This window comes from Ischnura elegans, chromosome 8 (assembly GCF_921293095.1).
Source record: "Ischnura elegans chromosome 8, ioIscEleg1.1, whole genome shotgun sequence".
Taxonomy (NCBI): domain Eukaryota; kingdom Metazoa; phylum Arthropoda; class Insecta; order Odonata; family Coenagrionidae; genus Ischnura; species Ischnura elegans.
Genome location: NC_060253.1, coordinates 85128139 through 85141885, shown reverse-complemented (window position 1 = coordinate 85141885; position 13747 = coordinate 85128139). Strand labels below are relative to the sequence as shown.

Genomic DNA, 13747 nt, shown 5'->3' with positions numbered 1-13747 from the left:
CGTAAGTATATAATATTGCAAATTTTTATGGCGTCCCGCGAAAAAGTGTCGAAGTGTACCTATATATGAAAAAACACTTTATTATAGGATGTGTGTGTGTTTCTTTTTCGTCACTTTGCGACCATAATAATTGGTTAGAGGCCCAAGGAAATTCAACGCATCAAAACCTGCTCCAATTTGTGTTCTCCTTTATCATCAGTGGAATTCTACGAGCTAAAGTAGAGTTTTTACTCATCACCCCTGACTGTGTCCATTTCCACCTCTACTTTCCTTCTTGCCTGAATCGAAAGATTATTACTCCTGGAGTAAGTATTTCACGCTTTTTGATTTTTAAATGACAATATCTATTTTTGGCGATTAAATGAAAAGTGAAAATTTTTAAGCGCGCGAAAAGGCGACGGCTAAGTAAGTATGAATGCTACGAAAAGCCCGTGTGACGTCTTTCTGGTTCTGACGGCCGCCCGCGCCGTGTGAGGCCACCTTGGTGCGAGGCCATGAGTGCCGCTACGATACAGGCTGCTAGCAGGTATCGGAGTACCCTGCTTGCAGGGAGCGCTTGTCTGAAATAAGGATTATTAATACCCTATCAAACGAAGGAAACTTTGCGACCATAGGCAATTTTAATAGATGGTTATCAAGAGATGTTTCCCTGAGCTCTGTGCCTCATGCATGCATAGATAATCTCAGACGATGCAAAACTCCTGACTACCCGTATAGCATCTAGGCTCCTTTGATGTCACGTGGAGTGGCATCGCATGGGCGCCATCTGGCCTTTTCAAATGGGGTTAAAATTGACCATTAACATACCTCTAAACTGGGATTTCTAAAACCAAATAATTTATATATAATGAATACACTAATGATGGGTAAGGAATCGCAATCAATGCCTATCGTTTTCCTTGATGAAGGAAACTACCCTATTGTGCCCCGTTTAATCCGAATATGTTAGTGAATGGATCAAAGCCAATCGACAGAGGGGAAAACATTCGGCAGGAAGCAATTCTACCTATACCCCCCCTCTTCTTTCCTGGCCTTAGCCAGAATAATAATTTCGGGACGTTCATTTAGGGCGGTGGTTTACCACGGGGGGAAGGGGGGTTGCGCCCAGATTTCTATCTTCGCTTTTGGATTAAGAGCATCATTAAAAGGAACCATCGCTCACTCCTCGACAGCTGCATTCTGTCTTTGATGGATTGCTTGTTTGAATGATGCTAACTATGGAACGTACTTAATATTTTTTTTCGAGAGGGTACACCTATGACTGTATCTCCTAAAAGCAGCAATCAGTGCGCCGAAGCCAAAGCTAAGTCAATTGAAAACATCGTAGGAGCCTCTGGAGGAATTGAGATAAATTATATTAACGTAGATAGTAGAAAAACCTTTTCCTGGAAAAAATGCGTAATTTTGCAAATTTTCATCGTGTTCGGCGGACCTCTGACGTACCTAGACGAATATTTATGTGTACAAATCAGCGAAACCCATCAGATGTTTCCCTGCCTGTGCATATGTATTCATTTATCTTAATAAAATTATAATAAGCGCAGACAGAGAATGAATTGTTACACAAACATCAAGTACTCAAAGCTGTACTAAAAATATATGATCACTTTTCAAACTCAATCGTCAATCACTAAATCTAGTCTACATCACCATTTATGAAGAGATTCCATTAATTAAATATTTTCTGGCGCTATGTCATTTCGATTTTAGAGAAAACTGTGAAATTTTTCATCAAAAATGAGGATTTTTAGACTTTTTAGAATCGTTGTAGGAAAGCGATTTGAACAGTTGGAAACTTAATTTTATCAACAATCCGATAAAATCCAACCCCTCTTACAAGATTCCAAGTACATTTAAAAAGTAAATAAGAATAACGCATCTCCGAACCCTATGCTAAGGCCTCCGGAGGCTTGGAGGACGAATTATTGCAAATTGAATGGCATGAAAAACTTCTCGCTGGAAAAGTAAATTACCAGCTTTCATACTGATGGGAGAAACGGTGCCCAAGTCTATTGATCTCGAATTAAAAAAAAAAAAGATTTTTTTTTACATAGGTAGAGCGTGGTAGCCTACTTAATGGGTAGACAACGTTATGTGGTTCAATCATGATTCATGATTCACAATTCATGATTATATAGATCAATGCACTTCGATACCGGTACGCCGAACACCATGAAAATGTACATAATTATGGATTTTTTATTTGCAAAATGAAACAGAGAAGACAAGAGTGGAAAAGTGTAAGAGGAAGAGCACTCGAAATGTGGTGCTAGCGAAGAATGATGAAGATAAAATGGATCGACCGAGTAAGTAATGAGGAAGTGCTAAGACGAGTGGGAGAAAAGAGAATTCTTCTGGAAACCTAATGGAGAAGACAACTTAGTTGGCCACCTATGAGGCATGATGGCCTGATGAAGGTGATGGTCAAAGGACAGTTGGATGGAAAGGAGGCCAAGGGACGGTGCCGAATGAGCTTGTAAGACAGATTATTGTTAAGGATGTAAAAGGGAATAAATACGTCGCTATAAAAAGGAAAGCGGGTAGCAGAGAGGAATGGAGAGATTCGTCAAACCAATCTTAGGATTGTTGACTGATGATGATGATTTTCTATGATGTAAAATGATTGTAGTTGAGGCAGAAAAATATTGAAAAGCATATGCTCTAACCACAAACCATTCTTAGCATTGTTGGCTAATGATGATGATGCATTTTTTTTCAAGGAAAAGGTTTTCATATTACCTACGTTAATTTAGCTGGACCTCTAGGCCTCCGTTGCCTCCACTCTGATACTCCATTATCTAGTCGTTTGTTTACATATGACCGTATCTCCTAAAAACAGAAATTACCTCACCGAACCCATCTCCAAGAGCACGATAAAACGCAAATCCTCGAAGTGCGAGGTTCTAGGGAAAGGAACTCTCTCCCCTACATTGAGTTTGTGGATTTTAAGCACATGTAACTTAGTCCGGGGTGAGGTCTACCCTCACCTATTTAAACCACCCTTCATGTCACACTATTGAGTGAGCTAAGAAAAAGGTACAGAAGTATTCTCGGGTTTTCCACCGGGTAATTTGCTTCATGTGTCTGTACGTTTCGAAGTATAACTTGCTCTTCATCCTCAGGGGATCTTCTGAATTCCCCATCCACGGGGAGACATACAATTAATTATGCTGAAGTTATTTCGGGTTTCCCACCGGATGAGGCTCTCCATCTCTTTGGCAGAGATGGAGATCAGATGGGAAACCCGAAACAACGTCAACATCATCATACGCCGGGAAAACCTCAGATCTTTCTTTATACAATTAATTACGCGGAGGAAAACCCAAGAATCCTATCAGCACTTGATACGAAAATCTAAGATCTTGCGTGAGAATAAGGTGGTCAAAAGTTGTTACCTTTATTGTCCGCAGAGGTTCCGTTAGCGCCGGCAGTTGGCGTGGTGTTGAGAAAGTCGATCGCACGTTATCCAGTTGGTCTGAATCGGCTCTCGGCCGACTGGTGAGTGCTAGGAAGCGGGAGGCCGACGGTGGTTTTATCCGAGTGAGTTGGAGAGGGGGGGAGGGAGGGGTAGGAGAAGAATATGAGGAGAGAGAGAGGTCTGGAGTGTCGCGACGACGTCCAGCGAGCACGTCCTCATGCGGGGGAATTACCCTCTCCAAAGACGGTGACGAAGGTGCAAGACTCTTTCTCCTGGCGACGCTCAATTGTTCCATCCACTCGAAAGTTTCATTATTATTATTTTTGCGCGAGTATAAATGTGTATCGGAGTCCGATATTGCAGCATTCCGGCGGATGGCCTGAAAATTCGATGATTTGGTGGCTTAAGTAGTAGCTTAAGGTGCGTCAAATAGTTATAAGAGGTAATTTTTGCGATTTTTGCACGTGAGATTGTTCGAACTGCGTATTTTGAGTGTAAATAAGTTAATCCATACTTCATTGCGTTGGATTTATTAAAAAAACAATTCGTTTAGTTATTTTTATTTAAGATTAGTTAAGACTAATGTTTAAGATTACTAAGATCGCAATTTTACCCTTTTCTTGCGGGAAAAAAATTACGTGATACTTTCCAGGAACCCCTCTTTTCCACCCGTGAGATTGGATGAGAATCGGCTTGACACCCAGGGACATTTCAGGACCGAGAGAAACGATAAATTAAGAGAGATATTTGTCCGGATATGCCTGGGAATTCGTTTTTTTCCATAACAGAGAAGGATTTTTATAAATGATAGATTTAATTTTGTTAATGCATTACCTTTTCATTTATTAACAGCTGATGTCCAAAAACTCCCCTCCACACGGGGTGCCATGTAGATGTTGAGACCGTAGGGAGCAGGGGTTCAAGTCTGGGTGTCATGAGGTTTAAACCCCCGCGAAATTCATGGGATAGCATCCCTCATCCCTCCGGAAAATTGTTCTCTTCAGGGCCTTGTGACTTGGAGCCCGCGACAATCATGAAAGCGGTTTGCAAAATGAGAGACTTCCGAAAATCCTTGTGAGGGTGCCTTCGCTTTTGGCCAGCCTTTTTCACTATAATTTCGAAAATCTGTCTTATAATATTAATTTTTCATGTGCACACGTCAAAATTTCTTATCCTATGCATACAAACCTAATAAAAAAAACAGTTTAATTTTTAGTGAAATTTTTGTCAACTGTACGATAAAGTATATTTTATTATTGACAGATTGAAAAACAACTACTTTATCATTGTGTTGAATGCTATTTTTTTCTATCTCCGTATTTTAGAATAGTTTTAAATAAAATAAAATTAAACATTGTTTTAAAAATCTCTTTAGCGTTGGCAGAAAAATATTAACGGTGGCTTACGTAGTATCAGAACGCATCACTCCTTCTCAATCGGTCGCATTAAATCTTTTATCGTGGTAACTTGTTAATTCTGATATTTTCCGATAGAAGGTAGACCCTTCTCAACATTTACATATCTAAAAAAATAAAGGTCCAAAAAAATATGGAGGTGAAATTTTCAAAGTCGAGATGCATGTCAAATGTTGACCCTGTCTAACCTATATACCCTAAAATTTTCAAGACGATGGTTGAAGTTTTAAACCAGTGTTGCGTAAACAAAAGATTCTGTTCGGGGGGGAGTAATGCGCCTTCTTTGGGGAAGTTTGCCTATATCGCACAAATTTTTGAAAAAATCGAATTAACTCAAAAATAAGTGGCGCAATATAAGTTTTTTATGCTTCTTAATATGAGGAGGAATGTCTACTTCTCTCACAATTTTTGGGACAATGAATTCCAAGTTGAACACATGCTTAAAAATTTAATTTCAAGCTTCTGCAAACGGTGAGATTTAGGCAACCGATTTCCCAAATCGCAACACTGGAAGCCAATTTTAGAAAATGATATTTCAACGACAATGAGAGTCAAAGAGGAAAGTTATTCAAGGTTATTTTTTTAGATCCCTTAAACAGAGCGAACACATGCATTAAAATACACGTTACATAAGGAACGAAAAAAGTTTTAAAAAGTCATATCTTTGACATTAATAATAGATGTAGTTTTTTGCTTGATAAAAAATCTGCAATAATTGAAGCATAGTTAAAAATCTGCAATAATTGAAGTCTTTTGCATAAGTGTTTATGCTTTGGAATAGTCTTTTCACGGCAGCTTTTTTACGACTTCTTACATCACATAGGTACAGAGAGACGTGGTGCGATTTGGGAGCGACCGCCATTTTATATGAAATCATTTCCACTGCCTTAAAACGTGATTATACCACGCTGTTAATACCACTAAATGAAACAAAATCGACTTCAAAACTATGATATGTAGCTAAAACTATGTAATTGCAACTTATTTGTTTTCGATATTCTTGTAAAAAGACGAAAGAAATAGCAGAAGAGACACTTCATTTCCTAATATGGATCTACGCACCTGACTTGTCACTACACTGGTGGCCAGGGGCGGATCCAGGATTTTTTTCTGGGAGGGGCACAAGCAAGGCCGTATTCAGAATTTTGTTCTGGGTGGGGCACAAGGATACCTCGCAATACAAAACGAATGCAATGATAATGGGACCGTATTAAAAATCTTTCATATTTTTGAGGGTCTGGGGGGGGGGCACGTGCCCCCGTGCCCCCCCCCCCCCTGGATCCGCCAATGCTGGTGGCCACAATTGAAGAGTGGTGTGCTTTGGTGATGCAGGAAGTTCCGAATGCAGCCATTAGATTGCATATATATGTAATACATTGGTTTCTAGGATGGTGGTGCGATTTGGGAAGTTTTTACGATTTAGGCAACTCTTCCCTAAGTTTGCATAACTTAGCAGATCCCGTCCCCATTTTCAGTTGAAAGATTCTTCCAAGTTGTGATGTGTCTGAAAAGATTCGATTGGTGAATAATTTATGATTTGCGAAAATACACTTAAAATTGAATGCTAAAAAATACGATTTTTTAAAAAATATTCTACGTTTTCCTCCTCTATGTTTTTTTAAAGGCGTACTTTTATTTTACCGAGCAAGCAACTTATTTTACCAATGTTGAAATTGCTGAAAAGCTATTTTTTACTAGGTAGAGATTTGACACTTTCAGTATGGCTCCGAAATGCAAAAATCTGTTGGATTTAAAAATAGATAATTATTAAATATTTTTTAAATGTCAATATTCTTATCAAATCGTGTATTTATTAATTCCCACCAAATTCACGCAAATTGACTGGTTTGAAATTGAAGATTTCTTATCCCATTACCTCCTTCAAGCTACACAAAAAAATAATGCAAATTTTACGACAGAAATATGCGGCACAATTGTTAAATTTCCTGAACGATAAATTACAGCGGAAAGTGGTACTAATTTGGCAGTCTAGCATTATAAAACGTAAATCAAAATAGAATTTTCAACGGTAAAAAGTAAATCAATGTCAGTATATCAAAAAAAGACGAAGGAGGCCGATGACTGTATTATATTACGAGAAACAGCAAATTTCGATATGGCAAATTGCTTTGCAAGCATAGACAATAGTCTGCTCATTCAGAGGGAATCGCATGGCAACTGCAGATTCTAATACATCGGACCCCCTTCATATTATCATCGCAAAATCGTACATGTGAATAACAAATCGTTTGTTGAGTGCCCCACAGTACCCATAGAATAAAATGGGTAAATGATACATGGGCAAAAGATATATCTATGATGCCGAAAAAGGTGAACCCCCATTCTCTCCGGAAACACAAGCTTATCTCTTTGCTCCACGAGAGAGTCTGAGAGTGTGGAAGTGATTATGTCATTCTTCTAACATTCACACAGTTATATTTTTATTATCATCCATAAACCAAAAAAATGCAGATTAAAACAACACGCGTAATTTTAACTGTCGCATCCTAATTTATAACCCGCATGAATATTTCAGCTTGAGCGCTGATGAAAGTAAGAGAAATAGCTTTAATTACTGATAATGACCCAATAAAATGACTTTGGTAGCTGAAAATCCATAAGTATTTTTATGCTGAAAACGATAGAGGTACAGGGAGAAAAGTTAGGTATTTGAAGTCAAAAGCAAAAGAAAATAGATCAAAATGACCATTTTCACAAGTGCATACAAATGATAATGACATTTTTAACTATCATGGCATCAATTCAAGGACAGATTCGATTTATAGGCTGCTTTGAATCAATAGTTTTTAAAAGCAAGGATTGTAATTTTGGTATTCACCAAGCAACAGAAACCGTAAGAATTTACATTTACAACATGTAAACATTTATAAATTATGAGGATTAAAAAAATATTACCGTAGAATTTCGTCTCGACTATGGAATTATTAAATGAAAACAAATTTAGCATAAGGAAAGTTATTGAAATTAAGAAGTTTGAAAAATTCCAAAGTTACCTAAATAGAATACGTGAAGTGATTGAAGACAATACCTGTCCATATCACATTGGTACTGACAACATATCTATTCTCCTGCCTTATTTACGTGCCTTTAAAAAGGGGTAGCATAAATTCATGATTGGAAGCAAATTGGATGCTAAAGCAGAAAGGCTCTGCTATGGAAGAATACGATTCAATTGGAATAAAAAGGCCCCAAATACTTATTGAAATACCCTTTGATGCATTTTTGTACTGAAAATAAGTAGCCAGTGTATTGAGGCGAACATACTTAGAATACATCTAGAAATCAATTCAGGCAGAATATATGGATCAAAATCACGTATAGGTCCTTCAAGTTATAAAATAATTTTAAAAAATGGCCATAAACAAATCGCGCTTCGTGTTCTGCGGTAGTATATATCAGAACTAACGCACAAAGTTTCAAAGCTTCGAAGATATTGACAAGAATATTAGTTTAAATTTAACGCTGTTTAGGATTCAAAATTACCTATCCTATCCATCTAATCACATGTAAAAGAAAATTATTTATTTTTTCGTAAACGTAATTTTTTTGTTCACTGTAGTATATATTAAAATTTTGTATTGAATTTACGGGAGACATAATATCGGTGGATGTTTGAAGTAAATTTTAAAAAAATTTGCATTTTTTTCTGTTGCAAATAATTTCAGCAGCAAAAGCTAAGATTTACAATTTTGACAAATTTTTACTTATGAGTTGTGTTTTCAAATCAGATTATGATAAGTCTCATTCGAGAACAAGTCTCTATGGTTCTAATCACTGGCGTAACTAGGAATATGCTTTGGGGGATGGAGAGGCCAAGGGGAGCGACACCCCTCCCCCCCGGCAATTGGGGGTCCGGGAAGATTTTTACGAATGACTCATCTCAATGAATCAAATAACTCAGTGCTATGATATTAATAAATTACGAGCGGGCTTCACCCGCTCTTTTCAATGCAGGTCTATAGAGGGATAGGCGCGTTTCTAATTTTAAAATGTAGAAAAAAAGGCAGGGTCTTATGTACAAATTTAATTGGAATGTTCATGTACAAATTGAGGTCAGAGGACCTCTAACACAACATTGGAAGTAATTACACTATCCTCTGTTAAACGCACATGATGACTCATACTTACGTATCAACAGGAGACTTGAATGTGGAATCAGCCGCATTTTGATAAAAGTTATTTAAAGAATGCGAGAAATTGTCGCCAATGAACAAACATATCAGTTTGTGCGCCGTTAACGTCAGGAATATTTACCGTTTTTTTAATTATTTAAAAACCAATTTTAGGAAACAATAGCAATATTTAGGAAGTAAGATATGCCGTCGCATGTTCTCTGATAAATTCTGTGCATTTTGGTACCTCATTTGTAGAGTTTGATTACGTATAAGTTGAGAAAAAGGTATCTATACAGTAGAAATAAAATAGAAGATCTTTAACTTTAAACAAATGCAGTAATTATATGTCAAAACTAGACAATAGTTTTAAATATTTTTTTATTTCTCTGAGGCTTTGTGGGGCGGGGGGGATCTATCCCCAAATATCTATGGAGGGTTTGGGGGTTTTATGGGGGAGTATAGGCTCGGGAGGGGGGATCTATCCCCCTCCTCCATAGTTACGCCACTGGCTCTAATTATATTGACAAAAATAATATAAAAAAAGAAAGGCGAATCAAAAATGTACAATTGGTTAAGATAGTCCATTGATCTGTCAATCGCGATCACCGTAAACTGCTGCTAATCTCGCACGGTGGCCTTTCGCTATCGTCTGGGTCTATCCACTACGTATGTCTTGGTTTACCGGTTCGTTTCTATATTCTATGTTCAATTTCATAGGTCTGCGTGGTAATCATACACATTTTCTGGCTATGTGTGGGAGACATCGCAGTAATTTTGAAATTGTCTTTAAATTTTTTTTCGGCGTGGAAATCGAGCGTCAACAGTTTCAGAGCTGGGAGGAAGCATGCTGATGGAGTAGGGCTCCATCATTTTTCGCGAATGCCAATTTTTTGACGATTTTATGCTGTTTTCTTAAAATATTTTTGGATTGGTGAATTAATGTGCGATCTTTTCAAAAATTAAATATGGTTTATAGTTTTAACTATCTCGCGTCAAAACTGCAAAAAATATTTGAATCGCAAAAATTTACACTCTCGAGAATCAGGAAGACAAAGCGATGAGGCGTCATGGTAACTCAGAGGTACCAGAGTGGGGAATGTTAAGGTTTCATTCTGCTGTGGATATTCAAATTCATGGTTGTTCAGGCATTTCGGAGAAAGACTATGCAATGGCCGTATGCTCAAGGGTGACACCTCATAGCTGGGAAGTGGTAATAAATTCGATCATACCGTAATTGAAAAGTGAAGCTATTAAAATGGATGTTGTTACCACGAAAACAGTTGGCGCCTACGGTTATTTCATTGGGCTATTATATTCTCAGGGAGCCCTACTTCTGTGGAATAACCACTCACTTTTACTGGTCGGCTCCCGGCTATTCATTGGTTGATTTCGCTCGACAGTTTCTCCTAAAAGCTCTTCATTTTTGGTGCACTGTCGAGCTAAAATCAAAATAGGGTAGTTTCCTTCATCAAAGAAAACAAAAGGCATTGATTGCGTTTCGTTACCCACCATTGTTGTATTCATAATATACAAATTATTTGGTTTTAGAAATACCGGTTTAGACGAATGGTAATGGTCAATTTTTATCCTCATTTGAAAAAGGCCAGATTGGCGCCCATGCGATGCCACTCCACGTGATGTGACAGGGACCTAATTTATACAAGAGTATATAGGAGTTTTACATCGTCTGAGATTACCAATGCATGCATGAGGCACGTAGCTCAGGGAAACATGTCTTAATAATCACCCATTAAAATTACTTATTTGAAACTTAATGTTACTTATTTGAAACTTAATGTTACCATCTTGACATTTTCAGGATATGTAGAGTAGGCCTTTGTATACATTTTCCTGCATCTCATAGCTTACAAAAAATATAAAAGGTTAACATTTGAGAAAATACCAAAGTAGCATTTTATGATTTCAGTTGGAAGAAATTTGGGCAGGTACTTATTGCGTCTACACGACAGATTTCAAGATGATGGGATGAATTTTAAACGGATCATACGCTGCAAAGAGGGAATAGTCAGTTGACAGTGATGGGTACCCTTTAATTGATTCTGGGAAATATTTTGGGGAATGGGTTCATTTGGGGTGGGATTCATTTTATGGGGGGTGTTATGGAGGGATGTTTACTTAATAAAAGCTAAACTTATGACTGTATCCCCTTAAAAATTTGGGGTTTATTGAGATTTCAAATTCACAATTGCCATGATTCGCGGAGTTCAAAGAATATTGCTAATTTAAACTTATAGCTAACATTTCTCACGACACTGGCCTTGAAAAAAACGTCCTTGAAATTGACATGGTAGAAATTGGTGAGGAGAAAAATATTAACGAAACTCTGACACAAAATCCTCGAAGTTCGAGTTAGCCTCGGGAAACGAACTGCCTCCCTTCCTTGAATATGTGAAAAATCACGCGCCCGTGGTTTAGTCCAGGGTACGCTCTACCTTTGCCTGTTCAAACCAAACTTTGGGAGAAAAACTGAGTTCGTGGTGAATAATATAATATAACTTGACAGTAGTTTTAAGATGTCAGAATTACGTCGTGTTTGAACGGGTTCTTTGAATTATCTTCGCATTACTGATTTGGGATTCCCAAGGAAGATATATTCTAAAGATGAAATCTTTTTGTTAAGATATGCTTTACCCAATGCATGAATCGTTCTTCGTAGCCTGCTGACTACAAATCTGATTGGTGAGGAGATTGCCGTAGGACATGTAGCAGACTAGGATGGGAAATAACATAAATAAAATAACAGGTCTATGGGAAAAATGAGAAAAATAAAGAAAAAATTAAGTACCGCAGTCTGAATCGGTTTAATCAGTAATGTGTAAGGGCATGGCCGCGGCATGCAGTGAAAATCAGTCGTAAGTACTGCGAGATTATTCGCATACATTTAAATATGTAATAATATGGGGTTTCCTAGGTTAAAATGAGACAAAGTAAACTTACATTGATCTTGGTCCTTCGACTTTAATCGAACAGCATCTTGAGTAAGTATTAAACACTATTATCCTGAGTACGCGCGAGAAATATAGGCAAACCCTAAGGGAAATAGCACCTCTCTTTAATTTTTTTCATCCGATAACCCTCCCACAACTCGCTTGACGAATTCTAGCTTCTTCATGGTTCTGCCACTAATCTTTTATATTATTTCGCTTGTATAGATACCTTTTTCTCAACTTATACACAACCAAACTCTACCAAAATGCACAGGATTTATCAGAGAACATGCGACGGCATATCTTACTTCCTAAATATTGCTATTGTTTCCTAAAATTAGTTTTTAAATAATAAAAAAAAAACAAAAAAACAAAAACCGGTGAATATTCCAGACGTTAACGGCGCACAAACTGATACATTTGTTCATTTGCAACAATATCTCGCATTCTGTAAATAACTTTTATCAAAATGCGGCTGATTCCACATTCAAGTCTCCTGTTGATACGTAAGTATAAGTCATCATGTGCGTTTAACAGAGGATAGTGTAATTACTTCCAATGTTGTGTTTAAAGAGGTCCTCTGACCTCAATTTGTATATGAACATTCCAATTAAATTTGTACATAAGACCCTGTCATTTTTTCTACATTTTAAAATTAGAAACGCGCCTATCCTTCTGTGGACCTGCGTTGAAAAGAGCGGGGGAAGCCCGCTGGGAGCGGGCGCAGCAGGCGCGTATATTTTACATGAGTTCCCAACGATAGGTTCGACGTTATCGTTACCCCCCGATACTTCACTGTACATCTGTAGTGTAAAAATCTTTTCTTTTTATTTGCCAGGCTCGCTTATCGTGGAATAGCCCAGGTTGTGGTCTGCAGGCATGAGTTTTTTCGAGCAGGGTGTTGCTTCTTCGATACCTCTGCTGCAAACACGCTCAACAATCGCCCACCGAATCAAATCCGCTCATCTAGTAGCCCAACAATGCGAATCCGCTCAGCTGGCAGTGGCCGGAGCATAAACGCTCACCTCCAAGCTTGGAGCAAGGGGACTGTATAGAGGAGGCCCAATTCCATCCCAAAGAAGAGTGATTTCTGTTGCCACTTCCATCACGTTTTAATCGGTTTTCAAAAATGTCCGCGGCGCGCTGATGAGCGCAATGCGATTCAATTTTTTATTCAATATTTTGAGTATAATGATTGTAATTGCGAGGAAAAGAATTGAGCAATTTTATGCAATTAATAGATCACATTATTACGTAAATAAATTTCTGTTAAAACCGCTATTTGTATATTATTTCCCCGTGAAACTCGGATCAATTTGTCCGTCAGCGACGCGAGTGGCGACTTTTGTAAACCCATTTAAATGCGCGGTGGTTGACAACACATTTGGAATCCGACTTGAGGATCCTCTTTTGTAATATTCGTGGCTTGGAGAATAGGGGGATTACAGAACAGGGAACTGCTAGCTGAGCGGATTCGTATTGTTGGGCTACTAGACGAGCGGATATGATTCGGTGGGCGATTGTTGAGCGTTTATTGCAGTGGAGGTATCGTCTTGCTCGAGGTCTTCTCCCAACCGCTCGAGACAGTCGTTTGACTATTCAAACGGGCAACATTCGCCAAATGACCTGGAGCACGAGTATGAGTTGGTCCCGTCCCGTTTAAGAGGACCACCTCACACTCCCACGCCCCGTGATCGTCTCCGTCGGTGCGCAAGGTCACCTTCAAGTGGAAGTTCGTCGAACCGTGGCGACCGAAAAGGTAGGTGGGCAATTTAAAAAAAAATAATAAATGAAAAGAAGACATTGGCCTCGCGGTCGAAAAATAACATT

The 13747-nt window shown here is 38.2% G+C and overlaps 1 protein-coding gene across 1 annotated transcript in view; it reads right to left on the bottom strand.

Moving 5' to 3' along the window:
• LOC124163581 (chitooligosaccharidolytic beta-N-acetylglucosaminidase) overlaps positions 1–3535 on the bottom strand; it is a 44276-nt gene extending 40741 nt beyond the window's left edge. The window contains exon 1 of the mRNA XM_046540574.1: positions 3396–3535. The gene's annotated coding sequence lies outside the window, so the exon portion shown is untranslated. The remainder of the gene's footprint in view (positions 1–3395) is intronic.
• Positions 3536–13747: the final 10212 nt, after the last annotated feature.